The sequence below is a fragment of the Haliotis rufescens genome, unplaced genomic scaffold (genome assembly GCF_023055435.1).
Source record: "Haliotis rufescens isolate VD_foot unplaced genomic scaffold, xgHalRufe1.0.p SCAF_11, whole genome shotgun sequence".
Lineage (NCBI taxonomy): Eukaryota > Metazoa > Mollusca > Gastropoda > Lepetellida > Haliotidae > Haliotis > Haliotis rufescens.
The window spans coordinates 20,694,822-20,710,883 of record NW_025963791.1 but is presented as its reverse complement, the minus strand read 5'-3'; the positions used below and the strand labels follow the sequence as shown (position 1 = coordinate 20,710,883).

Below are 16,062 nucleotides of genomic sequence, written 5' to 3'. Positions count from 1 at the left end.
TAGGAGACGTCATGGTGTAGACGAGGTAGGAGACGTCAGGGTGTAGACAGGGTAGGAGACGTCAGGATGTAGACGGTGTATGAGACGTCAGGGTGTCTACAGACGGTGTAGGGCGTCAGGGTGTAGATGGTGTAGGGCGTCAGGGTGTAGATGGTGGAGACACCGGGATGAAGACGGTGTAGGGCGTCAGGGTGTAGATGGTGGAGACACCGGGATGAAGACGGTGTAGGACGTCAGTGTGTAGATGGTGTAGACAACGGGGTGAAGACGGTGTAGGACGTCAGGGTGTAGATGGTGTAGACACCGGGGTGAAGACGGTGTAGGACGGCAGGGTGTAGATGGTGTAGACAACGGGGTGAAGACGGTGTAGGACGTCAGTGTGTAGATGGTGTAGACAACGGGGTGAAGACGGTGTAGGACGTCAGGGTGTAGATGGTGTAGACAACGGGGTGAAGACGGTGTAGGGCCTCAGGGTGTAGATGGTGTAGACAACGGGGTGAAGACGGTGTAGGACGTCAGGATGTAGATGGTGGAGACACCGGGATGAAGACGGTGTAGGGCGTCAGGGTGTAGATGGTGTAGACAACGGGGTGAAGACGGTGTAGGACGTCAGGGTGTAGATGGTGTAGACACCGGGGTGAAGACGGTGTAGGACGTCAGGGTGTAGATGGTATAGACACCGGGGTGAAGACGGTGTAGGACGGCAGGGTGTAGATGGTGTAGACACCGGGGTGAAGACGGTGTAGGACGGCAGGGTGTAGATGGTGGAGACAACGGGGTGAAGACGGTGTAGGGCGTCAGTGTGTAGATGGTGTAGACACCGGGGTGAAGACGGTGTAGGACGGCAGGGTGTAGATGGTGGAGACACCGGGGTGAAGACGGTGTAGGGCGTCAGTGTGTAGATGGTGTAGACACCGGGGTGAAGACGGTGTAGGACGGCAGGGTGTAGATTGTGTAGACACCGGGGTGAAGACGGTGTAGGACGGCAGGGTGTAGATGGTGTAGACAACGGGGTGAAGACGGTGTATGGCGTCAGTGTGTAGATGGTGTAGACACCGGGGTGACAATGGTGTAGGACGTCACGGTGTAGATGGTCGAGACACCGGGGTGACAATGGTGTAGGACGGCAGGGTGTAGATGGTGGAGACACCGGGGTGAAGACGGTGTAGGGCGTCAGTGTGTAGATGGTGTAGACACCGGGATGAAGACGGTGTAGGACGTCAGGGTGTAGATGGTGTAGACAACGGGGTGAAGACGGTGTAGGACGTCAGGATGTAGATGGTGTAGACACCGGGATGAAGACGGTGTAGGACGTCAGGGTGTAGATGGTGTAGACAACGGGGTGAAGACGGTGTAGGGCGTCAGTGTGTAGATGGTGTAGACACCGGGGTGAAGACGGTGTAGGACGGCAGGGTGTAGATGGTGGAGACAACGGGGTGAAGACGGTGTAGGGCGTCAGTGTGTAGATGGTGTAGACACCGGGGTGACAATGGTGTAGGACGTCACGGTGTAGATGGTCGAGACACCAGTTTGCAAGGAAGAATTCATAGATTTATGTGATGTTAGGAGTGGAAATATTTGTTGCAGTTTATAAAAATTATTTTCGGAAATGCGGGCCAGTTTGACGTCGATATCTGAAAGGGGGCAATGCGGGCCAGTTTGACGTCGATATCTGAAAGTAGGCAATGCGGGCCAGTTTGACGTCGATATCTGAAAGGGGGCAATGTGGGCCAGTTTGACGTCGATATCTGAAAGGGGATAATGTGGGCCAGTTTGACGTCGATATCTGAAAGAAGGCAATGCGGGCCAGTTTGACGTCGATATCTGAAAGGGGGCAATGTGGGCCAGTTTGACGTCGATATCTGAAAGGGGGCAATGTGGGCCAGTTTGACGTCGATATCTGAAAGTAGGCAATGTGGGCCAGTTTGACGTCGATATCTGAAAGTAGGCAATGTTGGCCAGTTTGACGTCGATATCTGAAAGGGGGCAATGTGGGCCAGTTTGACGTCGATATCTGAAAGTAGGCAATGCGGGCCAGTTTGACGTCGATATCGGAAAGCACGTAATGCGGACTAGTTTGGCGTCCATATCGGAAAGGGGGCAAAGCTAGTTAGACGTCGACGTAGAAGAAAGGCTGGAGTGACGTTGTGCAACGAGGTGTGAGTGTAGGGAGCAGTGTTCTTCAACGTGACATACCAAGTATTTCCGCTGCCCCTTGTTGTGACAGATTGTCGCTATAAAATAGAACAGAAGGTAAGTATTTCGGTCCAAAGCGTCCCTTATCATTTGTATATTCCCAGCTTCACCTGCAAAGGTATTAATGATGTCATTTGATTGTGACCTCGTGGTAACCGATGACATCACCATGGTCTGTAAAGCATGGTGCTGCATTATCATCTATCTTAGATATCGCTTCATCTGTCTGACACAGAGCCATTGCCCATAACTTTCAGGGCTCTTGCGGAGATCTATATTACCATAACAAACACGCATACACGACATCACAGAGAAAGACAAACAACTGTTGATGTATTACATCCATGTATTTGTCGGGGTGACAATCATATTGTTATACGATTGTCCCCACATATATCTCGTAGTCTATACGTATCAAAAGTAGATCAAACACAGCGCTGTTTTGTGACTTAAGACTGCATTGTTGCCTAATACAAAGCCCTGGACAATAAACGTCGTAACATGAGCATCTACTCCACATTTACAAGCCCCTCTCACGATATAAGGGTATGTAATATAATGATCATAGCAGCGTTGGCCGACCGCAATACAATACACGGCACCGTTAGAAAGTAGACTCTCGTATATATTACTTTTTATACGAAGGTATATGTTGATTGACGCACGGAGTTGTGTCTTCTGGACGTTCGTGTGTGTCGTTCTGTGCATTCTCTGCTGACACTTTGTGTATGGTTTGCAGAAACGCCACTGACGACCTTGACTATTCTGTTGTGTATAAGTGTGTATGACACAACTCAATGCATAGAATGGGTTGCACATTCAATTGCAGTCAGTAGCGTATAAAACCCAGTATGCACAGTAGACAGCCTTCATACAACAAACATCTATAGCCTGACATTACGAAATACCCGCATATGACTCACGAAACACTTCTAAAGAGTCGTGGAACGTTCCAGGGATTAGGTTCATTTACTTATTAAGGTAAGGCATATTATGACGTGACTGAGCTTCGCTATACTGACCTCATTCGTAACTGCAGCTCTCTGACAAATAACTGTTAGGTTGACATGTCTAGATGTTTTGATAATAAAGTATTGAAGCGGATCAATAACATCTGTTATGTTGTAATATTTTTTACGATAAAACCACGGACACCTCAGTTTATTTACATATTCATCAATGTCGCCATCTTTTTTCCCCAATTAGCTTTCATCAAACTACGCTTCCGAGGTATATTTGACATAGAGCTTAACTCAAAACACTTCATATCAGACCAAAACACAAACATTCAAACGCCATGGCGTGTGTGTTGTATTTCTATGAATGAGGTCGGGTAGATGTTCTGATCTGTATCTCGTCAATGTCTGTCAACTCAGTTGGAGCCTGTCAACATCTGTCTGGGTAACGAGGGTATGTCATTTTCTCAGGAGTTTTTTTTTAATATTCCATTTAACAATGCTCAGTCAATATATGCGGATGGATCGTCCATGGAACAGTATTTGTTTAATACTTTCAACACTAACGTCAACGGGTGTAGCATCTTACGAATCACCGACAATGTTGATCGTTTAGCCAACAAATGATAAACGTGGTATCTGTATATCCAACTCGTACGTGACGTATGAATGTGTTATCATTGCTGGTAAGATTATCCTGAAATCGAGAAACAGGAAAATGCAATTAACACTGTTAGTTTTGAATATGTATGTTTGTTATCCATACAACCCGACATTGATGATATCCCTCCATTGTAATGGTTTCCCTTTGTTTTATCGACACACCTGTTAAATTAATCTTGTCAATATCCTTCCTCAATCTTGACACTTCGTCAAAACCAATGTTAATAATATCTCTTCTCTAGCTTGACACTTCAGCTATATTCAAGTTGTTGACATCCCTCCTCCACGTTGACACTTCAAAATTTCAATATGGTTTATATCTGTTCTCTTTCTCGACACTTCAATAAAATCAATGATGTTGATATCCCTCCTCTACGTTGACACTTCGATGAAGCAATGTCTTCTCTATCTCGACACTTCAGTTAAACCGATTGATTATATCTGTTCTCTATCTCGACACTTCAATAAAATCAATGATGTTGATATCCCTCCTCTACGTTGACACTTCGATAAAGCAATGTTGATGATAACTCTTCTCTATCTCGACACTTCAGTTAAACCGGTTGATTATATCTGTTCTCTATCTCGACACTTCAATAAAATCAATGATGTTGATATCCCTCCTCTACGTTGACACTTCGATAAAGCAATGTTGATGATATCTCGTCTCTATCTCTATGCTTCAGTTAAACCGGTTGATTATATCTTCTCTCTATCTCAACACTTCAGTTAAACCGGTTGATTATATCTCCTCTCTATCTCGACACTTCAGTTAAACCGGTTGATTATATCTCTTCTCAATCTCGACACTTCAGTTAAACCGGTTGATTATATCTCCTCTCTATCTTGACACTTCAGTTAAACCGGTTGATTATATCTCTTCTCTATCTCGACACTTCAGTTAAACCGGTTGATTATATCTCCTCTCTATCTCGAAACTTCAGTTAAACCGGTTGATTATATCTGTTCTCTATCTCGACACTTCAGTTAAACCAGTTGATTATATCTCCTCTCTATCTCGACACTTCGATAAAGCAATGTTGATGATATCTCGTCTCTATCTCGACACTTCAGTTAAACCGGTTGATTATATCTGTTCTCTATCTCGACACTTCAGTTAAACCGGTTGATTATATCTGTTCTCTATCTCGACACTTCAGTTAAACCGGTTGATTATATCTCCTCTCTATCTCGACACTTCGATAAAGCAATGTTGATGATATCTCGTCTCTATCTCGATACTTCAGTTAAACCGGTTGATTATATCTGTTCTCTATCTCGACACTTCAGTTAAATCAATGATGTTGATATCCCTCCTATACGTTGACACTTCGATAAAGCAATGTTGATTATATCTCCTCTCTATCTCGACACTTCAATAAAATCAATGATGTTGATATCCCTCCTCTACGTTGACACTTCGATAAAGCAATGTTGATGATATCTCTTCTCTATCTCGACACTTCAGTTAAACCGGTTGATTATATCTGTTCTCTATCTCAACACTTCAATAAAATCAATGATGTTGATGTCCCTCCTCTACGTTGACACTTCGATAAAGCAATGTTGATGATATCTCGTCTCTATCTCGACGCTTCAGTTAAACCGGTTGATTATATCTGTTCTCTATCTCGACACTTCAGTTAAATCAATGATGTTGATATCCCTCCTCTACGTTGACACTTCGATGAAGCAATGTTGAAGATATGTCTTCTCTATCTCGACACTTCAGTTAAACCGGTTGATTATATCTGTTCTCTTTCTCGACACTTCAGTTAAATCAATGATGTTGATATCCCTCCTCTACGTTGACACTTCGATAAGGCAATGTTGATGATATCTCGTCTCTATCTCGACACTTCAGTAAAATCAATGATGTTGATATCGTTCCTCTACGTCGGCACTTCGATAGAGCAATGTTTAACCAGACCTGTAACTGCGCACTATTATAATATTTTCGATTGTACCAGTAACATAGACGTTTTTGTTTTTTTCTATTGCATCTACGATACCTACATTTGTGTTTTTTATTGTATTTTTCAGCTGCCCCGAGTGACAAGGGAGGGTTTTCCCCCACGGCGCTGTGACGTCACACAGGTGAGTTCTAACATCGATGACTAAAACCTTTATGCATACTTGGGTTATGTCCTGTCATTATGACAACAATGAATGTTCAAACATTAGCATATTCATTATGGCGCTCGTCACAGGACGTCAAGCATGGTAATGGAAACGACTTTGAGCTGAGCTGGAGTCGTCTTCAACAAACTGCGAGCGTCATACACTTATGTATCAACATCTGTTTTTGATTTCTAAAAACAACTAACAGCTTTAGCATTATCATGCTCAAGTTGAAAGATTCATACATTAACCGTTATTTCACGACAGGTGGTGATTTATCTTGTTTTGATGTCAAAAAGAGGATTGTCCCTGTGATCCCACTGAGTCAGTCAGACATGCATACACAGTTAATAAACTGTCCGTGCGAACCATTACACAAAGTAGTGTCCGTCCCGCGCCCGGACTTGCTTCAGATTATTAATTAAATAAATAAAAGATTAATAAATCACCTTTGGTTTCATTGTGTTCAAATCGAATATCGATTGCGAATCTGTATTTGAAAAATAGTTCGAAACTGCATTTGTTGCATTGTTAGTTTTTAAACGACGCACTCAGCAATATTCAAGCTATATGACGGCGCTCTGTAAATAATCTGAACCAAACAATCCAGTGATTGACATCATGAGCATTGATCTACGCAATTGGGATACAGTGACATGCATCAACCAAATCAGCGAACCTGACCACCCGATCCAGTTAGTCGCCTCTTACGACAAGCATAGTCGCATCTTACGGCAAGCATGGGTTGCTGAAGACCTATTCTAACCTGGATCTTCAGGGGTCGCGCTAGTTGCCTTAGAGCTGGTTGTTGGCCTGGGCCCCGTTCCTCAAAGCGATCTAAGCGCTAAGATGATCGTAAGCCTATGTTAACGTATGGGACTTACGATCACCTTAACGCTAAGATCGCTTTGAGGAACGGGGCCCTGGTGTTATAACCTCGATATGGTCAAAATATCCGCGTGTCACCAAATCAACCAAACACTGCCATAAAGAATGTTCAATATTTCTGAACTGCTAGTCTGTCTTACGGACCCTGATACAAATATTTATCATACAATGGGTAGGTTTCTCGGCAGGATAAAGCCAACGGATAAAACTATATCCGTTGGGGTCATATGCGGATAGAGATGCAAATATCAAAGGTCAAGTAGGGACTACTTTCGCTGTTTATAAACAAACATGGCGTCGCCCTCGTCATTCGGCGATCGAGTCAGAATTAACCATCCCGAATCTGGATAAACTACAGGGATAAATGCTATCATTATCAAAAGAACAGTCTAATATACTGAAAATCAGTGTCTAACTGTGACGTAGCTAAGGCATTTTATAAGTTTTAGCAACTTTGGAGATATACATTTCGAACAATTTTGCGAGGGCACGAGGCCTAGCCAAGCGGGATCAGTAGCCATATCTGTGCTTGTAACCCTCTGCGGCTTGAAACCTTCTCCACAAATTAAAATAGTTTGATTTGGCCGAAATACGTTCGAATTGTTACCTTGTTTCGTTTTGTCGCTTTGTGTACATCTGACTACACTTCTTAACGTTATGACAAGACAGACCGACTGTCAACAACGTCTGACCGTGGCCGTGACGTCTCATAGACTAGGGTTAGAGTAGCTTCCCTTTGACAAAGGGCAGTTACTCTAGCGGACAGACCGATGGCTTGCCGCGAAAGGCAATTACAAACAATTGTTGTTTTGCGTATATGTTCCTTCGCCACTGTATAAGAAACAGATTTCAGTTGGAACTATATTGGCTACTGTCACTGTCCGACTGACACATCACTTACCCTATGACGTAATATATATTAATGCGCGCATTCCAGGAAAACTCGCAATGTTTCGGTAATGATTGTGAGAGAGGGAAAGGCTCGCCAAGGCTCGCTAAATACAATGTTTATTCCTAATGCAGGATATTTACCATCCCCAAACACACTCGCGTGATAACCTCTATATATCAAATACAGCCCATGCAAGTCTATAATGTTTGGCAAGTCTAGATCACTGCAGTATCTGAAAATAAAGAGAGTCAGTGGGCTCCTTTTTATTATTTTTTTAAGATAACTGAACAACTGTTTTTTTCTGTACGATATGTTCATTTCAGAGACTAGATGTTAGTCTACTGAACTGCCTAAACTCAAACCAAGTATGGCTCCTGTGTGGTCTTGACATATCCGTGATTACACCATTCAAATGTAACGAGCTTGATTTCTTAGGGAAGGCAGCATTGTATTACGATAGCGCGAGATGTCACACGGATATACAGGGGTCGTGCCGACGTATACAGCATCTCAAGCAGAACACATCCTTGTAGGACAACCCCCTCCTTTGTTACACACCCTATTGAAAACGCATAACTTCAAACTGCCTCGCGGAATGATACCCCCTCACAAGGTGGCGCTGTTGTAATATATGTGGGTCATGTGACTATGGAATGTACAGGTCCACACATTGAATCCTGGAGTGTATGTCGTTTTGTTAAAAATACAAAAAATAGTTGGGTGCACTCTACCGTACTGTGAATGCATACATATATGATCATACGTTGATGTTAAGGGTAACAATTGGCAGAATTGGACATGACGTTTTGTTAAAAATACTAAATATAGTTGGGTGCACTTTACCGTATTGTGAATGCATACATATATGATCATACGTTGATGTCAAGGGTAACATTTGGCAGAATTGGATATATCTCTTTGTGACAAACGAACCAGGGTATAATAATAATAATAATAATAATAATAATAATAATAATAATAATAATAATAATAATTGATTTGTAAAGCGCCTAATATCCATCGACAGTTGCTCACTGGCGCTGTGACAGAGTTAAAATGTAATGTCTATGTACTTATGCCAACAATCAGGAGATCTATTGAAAAGCTGAAGTGAAGAAGTGGGTTTTGAGGAGAGACTTAAACGTTTCCTTAGAAGCAGAGTTTCTCAGATTCAAAGGCAAAGAGTTCCATAACTGTGGACTGCAAATTGAGAAGGCACGGTCAGACATAGCAGAAGTAGACAGAGGCTGATACAGTAGAGTTCCACCAGAGGATCGGAGGGCACGCTCTGGAGAGTACAGGGATATAAGATCTTTGAGATAGTCTGGATAGTCGCTATTGTTGAGGCAGAGTGATCTTATAGTTTATACGAAAGGAGACTGGAAGCCAATGTAGTGCTTTGAGTACAGGACTGATATGATTGGATCTTGGAACTTTAGAGATGCATCGTATCGTTGTAGAAAGCAACCTTAGCGCTACGACTGTCGTAAGTCTATGTTAAGGTATGTGAGTTACGATCATCTTAGCGCGAAGATAGTTTTGTGCAACGGCATCCAGGTATATTTATTGATTTCTTCAGGTGTATAAACATTAAATTACAAAAAGATAGTCCAGATATTCGTGCTTGTCACATCCAATACTTTGTGTTGGTAAGGTATGTGTACACGTTGTGTTTGTAAGGTATACGTGATTGCGTCGATCACGCATTGTGTAGGCCAAGTATACTTACATACGTACAAGAGAGTTACACTCAACTATTTCAAACGTCAACTAGAATACTAAAGGACAATGCAAATATCCCAGTCTTATAACCAGACCACTGACATCGAACGCTCCTACTCATATCGTTATAACTCAAAACATACTTAATGTCCTTTTAACGCCTTCATTGTATGTTTGTCTTAAAATATAACGTATGTTACTAAAATGTATCTATAATATCCTGCGTTGCTGAGGATCCCTTACAACCTTGTAGCTGAGAAACAAACCCTACTTATCCTCAGAGTGGCGTGGTGTCTGCTGCCACTATGGTAACCTTATGATAAATTTATCAAAAAGATAAAGGTAATATTTAATAATGTTAGTGTATGTAAACATGTTTGGGTTGTAATCGATTTTGTCAATATCGTTCAGTGTTGTTATGTCCTTAACAACACATTCGACATCGCGACAGTTGTCATGTCGACAGACAGTAAATGGTGAATTATAGTTATTAGGCAGGTTAGATGACAGGGTTAAATGTCGTTTAAGCAAAGAAAAGAATGGCTAGTAAAACTGATAATAAATAATCACTCGGACGGGCAAATATGTGGCAGTGCTGATTCAAACTGTATTTTGAGCAAAGGTAATATGAATTTATTAACATGACCTATATGTTCAGTCAAACATAAAAAAAATGTGTATTAATATGACACGTGGTTACAACGCTGCCGAAATGAACATTTTACAGTACAACTTTTTACCGTTAGTCAGCCAGCCACAGAAGAGAATCTAGCATACAAATTTGGTGAGTGAGTGTGTTTTAACAGTTCTTTGCAATATTCCAGCGATACTTCCGACGGGGAAACCGCGAAAGTGTACTCATATTGGCTTCTACCATGGAATTGAACCCGGGTCGTTTGATTTACGAATGCTGCAACTAGACTACCCACCAAACATACACACACAAACACACAAGCGCACGCGCACACACTGTAACTTGACGCCAATGTGGAATGATATCGATGATAATGATTTTAGGTTCAAAACATCCCAATTAGTCGTATTAACGTTTTCAACAAACACCTCACTTCCCGTTTTCTTGTATATACCCCATATACAATGAGTGAGTTGGGTTTAAGGCCGCTTTGAACAGTATTCCAGTTATGTCATGGAGTGTCAGATACATGAATGCGGGTCTCAGTCGTTTACCATTTTGGTGAAACCAACGACCACGGGTATGGTCACTGAAACATAATCAGGACGAACCGGGACTTGAACCCACGATCATAGGTTCCTGGCGTGCCTAAGGGACGCGACTCTGCAATGCAAATTGCGGCGCCTTAGATGACTGGGCCACCCATAACCTCCTTGTAGTTTATTAACAACGTAATCAACATAAGTATAATTATATTTCACTACAAATATTCCGGTTGCTTTTCCTCCACGTTAGCAGTTTATCCGAGTGTACGCGAAAAGCATATTTCACATTAACGGTCTGTGTTTTAATAACCTTTGGTTACTTCCCCTCCAGTGTGTTGCAGATAAGTCGATTTAACGGCTACTCTTCCTATCTTCATCCAGCACTCTTGTAGATGGCCATTCCGTCGTGGCAACTACCGGTAGAAACGGAAGTTCATTTATTGACCGAGCTCCGTAATTTGACGTCACACGTTATTCATGGGTTCTTCGCCAATATAAACCATTAGCTGGCTGAAAGGGCGCATTGTGTTTGGGTTGGCTGAATCTGTGAAGAATCTGGCTTTAGCGCAAAGCGATACACACATCATAGTTAAGCGTATTATTAAAGAATACCAACGGTCTTTGATTTATTGACTTAACTGTCGACCATGCATAAACAGGCCTAAGGTATGTGGACCATTGATATATATCGGGTTATCCATAGTTCGAGACAAACGGAGTGCCGGTATTAAATCAAAGAATTGGTTCTGTCGGGACAGTACGTTACTTGGTTTTAAGCGATACATCAGGGTAATGGATGTCAAGTTTTAGTAATAGTCCACTGACTAGATGTTTCCTGACTGGCTGATAACAGGATGGGTGGGGCTTGCGTTGTATTATTGCGCTGAACGATGTCACGAGTTCCGTATTGTTTTCTTCATTGTTTTGTGATAATGAACAATATAGGCAGTCTGTGAAATTACTATTGTTGATTTACGTATTTATTAGAATTGACCTAGGAATATCACTGTGGAGATGTAAACCTAAAATCTGGTTTACACACTTTAAGTAGTATGCGGAGTTACATAGTGAGAGTTGTTAACCCTCGGTAAGACTTGGGGAATAAAACAGACTCCATTTGAAATCACTATATAAAGAAACTGTTATTGAAATTAGAATAGAGTATAACCGTATCTATCATGGAAAAGATAATAACGATAGCTCACTACCTGTGGGGGTATTAACTTCATTGTTTGAGAGTGTTACCCGATACCAGGGTTTAACAACAGCATCCTAGTAGGCTTTCCCCGCGAAACACAGCCTCTGTCCTCGTCTGATCGTGGCGTTCTGTCATCCCTGCCCCCCCCCTAACCCTCCTCCCAACACACAGTCATAACCGTGTAGCGACACACAATGTACTGCTACAATTAGTGCTGTGTATCTGGCAAATACCAGCCAGTATATTGCGTGTGATCGTGTTTTCCAACTTCCTCTCAGACAATGGAAGCAAATGTTTGATATTTCCACCCGTAAATCACACTGTGAACGTATTTACTCTGATCAACGACTACGTTTAGCCAACTCGTTCTGCAAGCGCGATGTTAGATTACCACTGACTGTTATTATCTCCCTTTGAATGACGATATTCGGGTACGTTATCGCAATGACGCTCTCATGTCGCTATCATATTCCCCTTGTTTTGAAGAAATGGCATCTTGAGGGACGGGTCGATTATACGCGTCTGTCACAACGTCCAGACGTCTTCACTGGGTAAGGGTCTCCGTGTCCAATCAGTTGGGGTGTAGTCGTTGTGATAGTGACTGCGTTGTGGTGGTGACTGTGTTGTGATGGTGACTGTGTTGTGGTGGTGACTGTGTTGTGATGGTGACTATGTTGTGGTGGTGACTGTGTTGTTTTGGTGACTGCGTTGTGGTGGTCGTGGTAATACCTGGGTTGTTGTGGTGACTGTGTTGTGGTGATGACTGCGTTGTGGTGGTGGTGATGATGACTAATTTGTGGTGGCATCTGCGTTGTGGTGGTGGTGGTGGTGGTAGTGACTGCGTTGTTGTGGTGACTGTGTTGCAGTGGTGGTAGTGACTGCGTTGTTGTGGTGGTGGTGATGACTGCGTTGTGGTGGTGGTGACTGCGTTGTGGTGGTGGTGACTGCGTTGTGGTGGTGGTGACTGCGTTGTGGTGGTGGTGACTGCGTTGTGGTGGTGGTGACTGCGTTGTGGTGGTGGTGACTGCGTTGTGGTGGTGGTGACTGCGTTGTGGTGGTGGTGACTGCGTTGTGGTGGTGGTGACTGCGTTGTGGTGGTAGTGACTGCGTTGTGGTGGTGGTGACTGCGTTGTGGTGGTAGTGACTGCGTTGTGGTGGTGGTGACTGCGTTGTGGTGGTGGTGACTGCGTTGTGGTGGTAGTGACTGCGTTGTGGTGGTGGTGACTGCGTTGTGGTGGTGGTGACTGCGTTGTGGTGGTGGTGACTGCGTTGTTGTGGTGGCTGTGTTGTGGTGGTGGTGGTGGTGATAACTGGGTTGTTGTGGTGACTGTGTTGTGGTGGTGATAACTGGGTTGTCGCGGTGACTGTGTTGTGGTGGTGGTGGTGATAACTGGGTTGTTGTGGTGACTGTGTTGCGGTGGTGATTACGTTGTGGTGACTGTGTTATGGTGATGACTGCGTTGTGGTGATGGTGACTACGTTGTCGCGGTGGCTGTGTTGTGGTGGTGGTGATAACTGGGTTGTTGTGGTGACAGTGTTATGGCGATGACTGCGTTGTGGTGGTGGTGACTACGTTGTCGCGGTGGCTGTGTTGTGGTGGTGGTGGTGGTGATAACTGGGTTGTTGTCGTGACAGTGTTATGGCGATGACTGCGTTGTGGTGGTGGTGACTACGTTGTCGCGGTGGCTGTGTTGTGGTGGTGGTGGTGGTGATAACTGGGTTGTTGTCGTGACAGTGTTATGGTGATGACTGTGTTGTGGTGGTGGTGGTGACTACTTTGTCGCGGTGGCTGTGTTGTGGTGGTGGTGGTGGTGATAACTGGGTTGTTGTGGTGACAGTGTTATGGTGATGTCTGCGTTCTGGTGGTGGTGACTACGTTGTCGCGGTGGCTGTGTTGTGGTGGTGGTGGTGATAACTGGGTTGTTGTGGTGACAGTGTTATGGTGATGACTGCGTTGTGGTGATGGTGACTACTTTGTCGCGGTGGCTGTGTTGTGGTGGTGGTGGTGGTGATAACTGGGTTGTTGTGGTGACAGTGTTATGGTGATGTCTGCGTTCTGGTGATGGTGACTACGTTGTCGCGGTGGCTGTGTTGTGGTGGTGGTGGTGGTGATAACTGGGTTGTTGTGGTGACTGTGTTATGGCGATGACTGTGTTGTGGTGGTGGTGACTACGTTGTCGCGGTTGCTGTGTTGTGGTGGTGGTGGTGGTGATAACTGGGTTGTTGTGGTGACAGTGTTATGGTGATGTCTGCGTTCTGGTGATGACTACGTTGTCGCGGTGGCTGTGATGTGGTGGTGGTGGTGGTGATAACTGGGTTGTTGTGGTGACAGTGTTCTGGTGATGTCTGCGTTCTGGTGATGACACAGTCTGGTGGTACTAAAAGATCTAAACATAACGCTGAGCTGCAGTGTGAGGTCACACTGACCATCTGAGCACGAGGCTGTGTATGCGGTCACCGAGAACAGGTACACATGCAGTAGAAGGTTATCGATTGAATCAAAGTTGGATTTCATCATCAATCACTGATCAAATGAAATCAATAACCTCCTCGTTACCGTCTTGATCGTGTCAACTTGTATCAACAAAGGCTGACATATGTCTGCTTTTCCTCATCAATACACACTATATTGATTGGAACTGTTTGTGTCTCTCTTTACAAACGCTGCAATCCAGTTATAGTATAAACAACTAAAGCACTACTTAGGCACCGATTCTATGTGTTGTGATGAAAACAGATATTGTCCGGCTCCTCCGTTCAGGGAACGTATTGTGTGTCTTGAAACCATGACCGAAATAATATTCCGTGGCTGACATAATAACCAAGTGCCCCCTGCCCATGCCCTTGCCCCATAGTCAAGACCCTAGGGGAGCCCCAGTGTCTGGTACTAAAAAGTCTGGATTAAAGAGTTTCCAGCTTAAATGTCCGGATGAAAGAGTTTCCATCTGAAATGTCCGGATGAAAGAGTTTACAGCTAAAATGTCCGGATTAAAGAGTTTCCTTCTAAAATGTCCGGATTAAAGAGTTTCCAGCTAAAATGTCCGGATTAAAGAGTTTCCTGCTAAAATGTCCGGATTAAAGAGTTTCCAGCTAAAATGTCCGGATTAAAGAGTCGTCAGCTAAAATGGGACTAACTAATCCATATTAAGGCGTCCCATTTTACAATTCACTGGACAAAAGATAGTCTTTTCAAATAGGCGGGATTAAAGAGTTTACAGTAAAATAGTATTAAATTGCTAGGTGTCCGGCTTTAAAGTTAGTAGATTTACAGAATCTGGATTGAAGAGTTAAATAGTTTTATCTAAATAGTCTGGATTTAGCGGTTCAGGCCATAACGTTGTAATCAACATGTATCCAACTGTATCAGCCAAATGTACGGGTTTCCACAGTTCAGATAAGAAGGTTTCCTGGTAAATGTTTGGCATTATATAGAGTGGCCAGACGGACCAAATATTGTCATCGTCATGATCTGCTGTATTTAGTTCTGAATGTTGTTTGAACTACTCCGGCGCAATGAAAGGGAATACAATGCAGGGGTTACAGTCTGAACAGTTCAGGATAATCACAATATATGCAAACACTCAATGGTTTTCTTGGCGTTAGCTCCCGATGTGCCAGTGACCGACTGAAGGCGAAATATGCAGCCCGTGCCGGCTATTCAGTATAATGGCGATATAATGATGTTTAACACGGCGAACAACCTCTACTATATACACCACAGAAGAACACACGTATAAGATTGTTAAACTGAAGCTTCTAGTCGAAATGAATCCCCTTTCTCGTGGGTACAGCTCTTTGAAAGCTTGTCACTGATAAGACACGCCCGTACCCCTGGTTACGGGTGTGCTGAGTAGTGTCGGGTGTGCATAATGGGTCACATGTGGTAATATTGGCTGATGTCATGCAATTAGGATTTTGAAATTGGCCATGACGAGAAGATAAACACAGGTGTATTATTGTAGATGTCATTTGAATTGAACCTGGATTATTTTATTACAGGATACGGGTGGGAGATGAGGGGCGTGGCAGGTAGACATGTCTATTTACGTCTGAAGCGTGACTTGGGCTGATTGTAGACTGTTGACCTGCTCGGGTACTTGTAGTTCCCACGTCCACCCACCCGGGGTACTGGGACTGGGTGTATTGACATTGACATGATAAGGTGTATATTGGTTGGGTGAGTGTGTACTGTCCACGCGACCCTTGTGTCTTGTGTTGGGCAGCGTCACGCCTTCAGGGCAACACGG

At 43.7% G+C, this 16,062-nt stretch overlaps 1 protein-coding gene across 1 annotated transcript in view; it reads left to right on the top strand.

Annotated features, from left to right (window-relative positions):
- Window positions 1–16,062, top strand: part of LOC124137240 (formin-like protein 20) — a 43,903-nt gene that overhangs the window by 13,697 nt on the left and 14,144 nt on the right. The window contains exon 2 of the mRNA XM_048392397.1: window positions 5,859–5,912. The gene's annotated coding sequence lies outside the window, so the exon portion shown is untranslated. The remainder of the gene's footprint in view (window positions 1–5,858; window positions 5,913–16,062) is intronic.